The sequence below is a fragment of the Lynx rufus genome, unplaced genomic scaffold (assembly GCF_022079265.1).
Source record: "Lynx rufus isolate CCGP_SWC_20201006 ecotype Redwood Valley unplaced genomic scaffold, mLynRuf1.p SCAF_31, whole genome shotgun sequence".
Lineage (NCBI taxonomy): Eukaryota > Metazoa > Chordata > Mammalia > Carnivora > Felidae > Lynx > Lynx rufus.
Window position 1 is genome coordinate 2,529,163 of NW_025814847.1, and position 8,181 is coordinate 2,537,343.

Consider the following 8,181-nt stretch of genomic DNA (forward strand, 5'->3'; position numbering starts at 1 on the left):
ATCCATAGAAGCCCTCTGATTCTGAAATTTTGTTAGATTTTTGATGACTGATTCAATTTCTTTGCTAGTTGTGGGTCTGTTCAAGCTTTCTATTTCTTCCTGTTTCAATAGTTTGGGTAGTTTCTATGTTTCTAGGAATTTATCCATTGCTTTCAGATTGGCCACTTTGTTGGCATATGATTTTTCATAATATTCCCTTATAAATTCTGTTTCTGTGGTGTTGGTTACATCTCTTCTCATTCATGATTTTATTTTTTGAGTCTTACCTCTTTTAGATAAGTCAAGGTATGGGATTATCAATTTTTAAAAATTCTTTCAAAGAATCAGCACCTGATTTTATTACTTATTTTACTGTACGGTTTTTTTGTTGTTGTTAGTATGTAACTTATTTCTGCTCTAATCTTTATTATTTCCATTGTTCTGCTGACTTTAGACTTCGTTTGCTGTTCTTTTCTAGATCCTTTAAGTGTAAGGTTAGGTTGTGTATTTGAGATTATTCTTGTTCTTGAGGTAGGCTTTTATTGCTATATATTTTCATCTTGTGACTAGTTTTGCCACATCCCAAAGTGTATGGACAGTCGTGTTTTCATTTTTGTTTCCATGTTTTTTTGTTTTTTTTTTCTACTTTCCTCGTTGACCCAAACATTCTTTAGTAGGATGTTCTTTAACTTCCATCTGTTTGTGGTCTTTCCAAATTTTTTCTTGGGGTGACTTCAAGTTTCTTAGTGTTGTGGTCAAAAAATGTGCATTGCATGATCTCAATCTTTTTATGTTTGTTGAGGCCTGATTTGTAACCCAATATGGATCTATTCTGGAGAATGTTACATTTTGCATTCAAAAAGAATGTATATTCTGCTGCTTTAGGATCAAATGTTCAGAATATGTCTGTTAAGTCCATCTGGCCCAAGGTATTCTTAAAAGTTATTGTTTCCTTGTTGATTTTCTGCCAAGATGATCTATTCATTGTTGTAAGTGGGGTATTAAAGTCTCCTCCTATTTTTGTATTCTTCTCAAGCATTTCTTTATGTATGTTACTAATTGATTTACATATTTGGGTTGTGCCAAGTTGGGGGCATAAATATTTACAATTGTTAGATATTCTTATTGGATAGTCCCTTTTATTGTTTTGTAATGCCTTTCTTCCTCTCTTGGTACTGTCTTTGGTTTAAAATCTGGTTTGTCTGATACAAGTATGTCTATTCCAGTTTCCTTTTGATGTCCATTGGTATGGTAGATGGTACACCATCCCCTGACTTTCCTTCTGCAGGTGTCTGTCTTTGGGTCTAAAATGAGTCTCTTGAAGGCAGCAAATAGATGGGTCCTGTATTTTTACCCTAAGTCTTTGAATGGAGCATTTAGTCTTTATATTCAGAGTGGTTATTGAATAGATATGGATTAGTTCCATTTTACTACTTGTTTTGTTTTTGTTTCTGGACATTTTCTGTTTCTTTCTAGTCTTTGTTGCTTTTCGTCTTTCTATCCCCATTCAAAGAGTCCCCTTTAATATTTCTTTCAGTGCTGGCTTAATGATAACAAACTCCTTTAGTTTTTCGTTGTCTGGGAAACTCTTTATATCTCCTTCTATTCTGAATGATAGTGTTGCTGGATATAGAATTCTTGGCTGCATCTTTTCCCACTCAGCACATCAAATATATCATGTCATTCCCTTCTGTCCTGCCAAGTTTCCACTGAGAGATCAGCCACTAACCTTATTTGTCTTACAATGTAATATAGCGACTTATTTTGTCTTGTAGCTGTTAGGACTTATTTTTTATTACTATATTCCACGGTTTTAACTATGATATGTTTGGTGTTGGCCTGCTTTTGATGATTTTGGTGGGAGTTCTCTGTGCCTCCTGGATTTAGATGCCTGTTTCCTTCCCCAGATTAGGGAAGTTTGCAGTTATAATTTGCTCAATCAAAACTTCTGCCCCTTTATCCCTCTCATCTTCTTCCCAGACTCCTAGAATAATAATGTTATTATGCTTTATGCAGTCACTTAGGAATCTAAGTCTACATTCATGATCCAATATTTTTCTTCTGCTCTTCTTTTCTGCTTCAGTATTTTCCAAAATTTCATGTTCTATATCACTTCTTCTTTCCTCTTCTTCCATTCTGTGGTTATTGTGTCCAGTCTGTTTGAATCTCCGCTACTGCATTTTTCATTTTGGCCTGACTAGTTTTTTGGTCTTTTATACCTGCAGTAAGGGATTCCTGGTATTTTCTATGCTCTCCTCTAGGCCAGCGGGTATCCATATGATTGAAGCTTTAAATTATGGATCATGCATGTAACTTACATCTGTTTCTATTAGATCCCTGGCCATCACCTTTCCTTGTTCTTTCTTTTAGGATGAATTCCTCCTTCTTGGCATTTTCTCTAGGTCTCTGTCTTCTTCTGTGTATTAGGAAAGCCTATTATGTTTCCTGCTCCTGAGAGTAATGGATTTATTCAAAAGAGGTCAACACTCTCCAGGGCCTGTTCTTTCAGGGAATGTCTCTGTAACATGCTGAGTGTATTCTGCTGCTGTATGTTGGCTGCTTTTCCTCTCAGATCAGTTGTTGGCAGAAGATCTCCTTGCCTGCTGTTGGGAGTATTTGGACTTTGTCCAGATTGTTACAAGTTTTATCTAGATGTGTTCTGGTCTGCTTATTCAATGAGATGTTATTTGCACTACAGCTGAAGATCTCCAGGATGCTATGGTCAGTAGATATGGTGAGTGCAGAAGTTTCTGCTGGTCTTCTTGAGGAGGGGCTCACTGCTCTGGTTCACAGGCACACCTGCCCAAGAATAGCAGCACCTGCAGAGCACAGAGGGGAGGGGCTTGGTGCCACCAGTTTATGCTGCTGCTGTTGGTAATGTGCTGCTTGCTCAACTTAGTTGATGCTGGGGGGGACAAAGGGAAATGGCACCAACCCCCTCCCTCATCCCTGGACGGGTACTCCGTGCTTGCAGCTCTCAGGGAATCACTCTCAGAAGAACAAACTCTCTCCCCTCATGTGTCCCAGGCATCACTCAGATCCTTGCCTTCACCCTACCTTTTCCAGACTATCTGTGCACCCAGCAGTGCAATGCCCCTGTGCTCTGAGGAAGACTGAGTTTTAAAACTCCAAACTTTAAGGACCTGGCATGAAATGGACCCACACTGATCCTGGGAGGTTCTCACTATTCTGGGACTGGTGCAGGTTTCTCCCAAAAGGTCAGTAGCATCAAACCACAGGGTGTGTATTTGGACTAAAGCACAGCAAAGACCATCTATGTTAGCTGCCCTGTGCAAGTATCTCTGTGCATATGCTAAGGGTGGGGAAGGGTAATGGTGCCTGCCAGCACTATTATCCCCACAGAGACAATTCTACCTCTCCCAGATGCACTCCAAGAAGGGGGAACAATCTCTCCCAGCATGCCCCAGGGACTCCTCAGCTCCTGCCCTCTGCCACGAGGTCTTCTGTCCTTCTCCACAGGAGCACTGCAAAACCACTGTGTTTGACACTGGCCACAGCATGTATTTCTAATGCTCCAGTCTTTGAGCAACACTGGTTGTAAAAATTCATGAAAATCAGCCCCTCTCCTGTTCCCAGTCAATGGCTTTGGATAAATGGTTTCCTTCTGTGATACCCTGTACATCTCTCTGTCTCTCCCTCTCCCTCTCCCTCTCCCTCTCCCTTTCCCTCTCCCTCTCCCTCTTTCCCTTGCTCACTCTCTCCTCTGTCTGAGACCAGGGCTCCCTCCCTTCCACAGGACCTGTGATCTGTATCTCCCCAACACAACTCTACACCTCCTACTTTCCATGATGTAGCCTCTTCTCTTCCTCTAGTTGTGCAGTTTGTTCTCTTAGTCCTCAGATTGATTTCTCGAGTATTCGGAGTAGTTTGATATTTATCTAGTTGTGTTCAAGGGACGAGGCAAACCTGTGGTGCTCTTACTATTCTGCCATCTTAGCTCTTCTTCTCTGACCATCCTCTTCCTTTTCCTTTTCCTCTCTTTATCTGTCTTGTAAAGAGAAAACTTGGGATCTATCTCTTGGCAAATTTCATGTATAAAATTTCTCTGCCATCTTCCATACAGGTTTCATCCACAGCGTTCCTTCTCTGGTGCTGACAAATGGATTTTAATTATTTCAAGCTTTATACCCCGATGTTATCATCCAGGACAGGAAAGATGATCTCTTTTCCCTGACATCAAATGAAAGAATCAGGCTTTGTGTGACCTGGTCACCTAGAGACATCTGAACCATCACTCTGAATGAGGACAAGTGGCATCTATCTGATGACTGACCTAAACTGAATGTCACCTGCCCATCCTTCATCCTGTCACATGGCCAAGGATGCATTCTCCTGATGGGCTCAAGCTGATCAAGGCCCAGGGCTATGCATGAGGGTGGGGTCAACCAACAAAAAGCACATGGTGGCCATTTGGGAATGACAAGGTAGACAAGAACATAGAGAAGCAGCAGCAACTCTAATTCAGATGAGAAGGCAGAAGTCCTGTGATTTGCTTGCTCACATCCTGTATTTTTCACCTTTGCCACATCTCCCATCTCAACATTATTTTCCAGGAAGTCCACATATGTACTGTGGTGGATTCATGCACTTGGTCCCTCTGGATGTTCTCCTGCCCTGGGCCCCCCTCTCAGCCCCTAAACAAATTAGAACTGTGGCTTCCACCCATACTGAACCAAAATAAGTTGGTATGCTAACAAACTAGATAGAAACAACAATGAAACCCATAATCAAGAAGGGAAGCAAAATTTTCAAGCTCCAAAGAAAGCAATGATCTTTTCATTCCTCACCACTTTACACTCAGTTTCCCTTCTGCACGGTGAGGGCTTGAGAATTATTTGTTGAAGTAATTAAGAAACTAGACTAACTAAAGTCTACCCATAGATATTTCTGCTAGCACTGCCATTGAAATAATCCCAAAGGGTCCATCTTTGTTATCCACAGAGGCTGTCTGTGCTAATGGACCCACCTAGTGACATGGATTTGTAACCCCCAGACCCACCAGCTCACTGCTGTTCATGATGGCAGGGAGAGTGCTCTGACATGTGTCACCCATCGCATGTGTACTGTGAGGCTGAACAAGTTGCTGCTCTGCATTTCCATGGTAAGTCCCGCACTGTAAACATGTGTCCTTTTCATCGTCTATTTGGTGCCACATTTTCTGCATTTACATGCACTTTCCTGGGGATTTCAGTGTTTCAAAAGGCCCTGAAGCCCAGAGCTGCAGGGCTGACTGGTGTTCCTAAGCATAAGAAGGTGAGATGAGCCTCACTAACAAAACTCCTGTGCAGGTAGGTCCTGCTCAGGCTCGCGATGCAGAGTCCTGTGCCTTTGAGTTCAGTGGTAATGAATCAACAATGCGGTAAATCTAGGAAAAAGAAAAGGAAATACTTGATGTCTATGTGGAGCCACCTAAGAAAATGTTAAAGTAACGTCTGGACGCTATGATGATGCCACAGAAAAGGGGAAAAAAGAACTTAATATGTGAATTCATGAAATGATGGCCATATGTTCTTTGTTTGTTTCTAAATAATAACGGACAGCACAGCTGTGGGGCTGAAAGCCAAAGACACTGGCGATCACAGTAACCAAGCCTGGAAAGGTTATATACTTCTGGGCTGGTATTTCAATATAAGGAAATACAGCATACATTGAATTATTAGGAAATATATATAATAAACTGTCTTTAAACAAAAACACACATGAAACAAGGCTGTGTATACATCTGTTGGTAATCATTGTGAGCAGAGGCTCTCAGGAACTCAACCCTATATTTCCCCTAGGAGCAACAGCTCCCAGTGGCTGAACCTGTCCTCAGTGACTGTAACACAGCAGCCACAAATGTGAGGATGTTCTGTATGCCGTCTCCTTGCTGGATCCCCATTCATTCCTGAGCACAACACTCTTGTTCTCCTTTGTGGACCCACTCATTTCCCTGCAGGGACACACTCACATTGCTACCTCTCAGGCATCCCATTTTATGCACCTGTGAATGCCCCGATGATTTTGTTAAAATGCACATTGTGAGGGGCGCCTGTGTGGCTCAGTTTGTTAGGTGGCTGACTTCAGCTCAGGTCATGACCTTGTGGTCTGTGAGTTTGAGCCCTGTGTCAGGCTGTATGCTGACAGCTCAGAGCCTGGAGGCTGCTTCAGATTCTGTGTCTCCCTCACTCTCTGCCCTCCCCCACTCATGCTCTGTCTCTCTCTGTCTCTCAAAAAGGAATAAAAATTTTTTAAAAAAATAAAAATAAATCAAATGAAATGCAGACTGTGATTCAGTGAACCTCAGCAGAGGCCAAGACCCTATATTGCCAACAAGCCCCAAGATGACGTCTCTGCTGTTGTCCTGAGGGCCTCAAACAGCCAGGACCTGCATCTGCCCTCCTCCTTTTATCCACAACAGGTCCACTCCAACAGGTGTCTGTGTTTAAATAATAGAAATATCCACAGACAAAACTGTATTCTCCTCAGAGGCTCAGAGATGTTACCAAGGAACCATAACAGTATCAAGTCTCCAGGCAAAGTGAGAAGACTTTTAACAAGAAGAACATCAAATGTCTCAACTACTACAAACACGACAGGAAACAAAAAAGAAAAAACTATGAATTTGGCATAAATTCAACACAGACTTTTATTGAGGACATATTCCATGCAGGCGAGACTCCTTGCCAAGGATACAAATATTAGAAAGATGTGGGCTTTGCACTCAAGAGACCTAGGAATTAGAAGGGAAAAGGGACCTAAATGCAGGGCAAAAACAGATAGGAACTGGGTGTAGATTATCCACAGTGCAGGTTAAAGTGGTGGAAATTCCCACCAAGCAGAGACTGCTTCCACTATGCAGACCAGAGAAGGTGCGTGGGAGGAAGTGACACAAGATGCCTGTGACCCATGGAGGTCCTCAGACTTCATTTTACTCTAAGATAATTTTGAGATTTAAGTCTGAGACTCAGGTCAGAACAAGAGTTCCTGTTAAACGACACTCAGCTTATACTGACAACTGATGCCTGAGCAGAAAGGAAAGACAAAAGCTGCACATAGGGACTTGCTGGTCCATCACTGCTGAGATGGGTTTAGGGACGTCCTGGTCCTGGGCTGCTGGGATCTCTCTCCAAAGGGAGGCCAGTGCACTGAGGTCTCCAGTGTGATTTCCTGGGAGGAACAGATTGGAAATGCTCTGCAGCAGATGGGGGTGAGGACTGCAGGGAGAGGAGCACTGAGAGGAGGAAAGGTGAGGACAGACACGAGGGGAAAGACACAGTTGGGAAAGAGCAGAAACATGGTTCCAGAGTCTTACCAGCGCTTCCAGAGCCAGAATGCAAGACCTGCCAGAAGCACCAGGGGCACCAGCACCGCCAGGAAGACCAAGTCCACGGGGCGGTGCTGCTCTGTGGGTTTGGTGCACAGAGAGTATCAATTCCCATCCATCTTGGGTTCAGCTGCACCTTCCCGGTCCTTTTTGCTCCTGTCACCCTCTGCCTCACCAACCACCCTTCTTCTTTCTCTTCTCTCATCCCTACTCAGAGAAGAATCCTTCACCCAACCCTCTGCTTCCTCCCACATCTACAGGACCCTCACACGAAGCTCTCCATTTCTTGGGCTATTAATTTTATGTCCTTTATGATCTGGAGTCCCTAGAATCCCAAAGTTTTCAACTGGCTTTTCTGCTTTGCTGAAGGGTCACCCACCCACGTTCCCAGCCAGCCCCCACTGCTTTCTCACCCCAGTAGAGGACCATGTCCTGGCCTCCTAGACTGCTGTGTCTCACTCGGCAAGACAGGCCAGCTGCCTCTCTGGCTTCCACATCCAAGGACGTCTGAAGATACCATGTCCCATCAGCATGGGGCAAGATGTCACTTCGTCGGGTGCTCTGCCTCTCCTGCTCACCCTGCATCCACGTCACCCGCACGGGCTTTGGGTAGAAACCAGAGACATGGCACACAAGGAGCAGACGGCCAGGACCCGGACTGGGGCCGGTGGACAGCCAGGCCTCTGGCTTCACTGCAGAGACAGGACAAGTATTCTCAGACTGAGAGGGAAGATCCTCACATCGCTTTAGATACACACCTTTCCACCTCTAGAAACCTGTCACCATCAGCCCTCTCCCTCTTGGCCCCTTTTCTCCCTGAGTTTGAGGAAATGTTGCAAGTTTCTGAGTGCAGAAATAAAGCTTGGAGGGAGGGA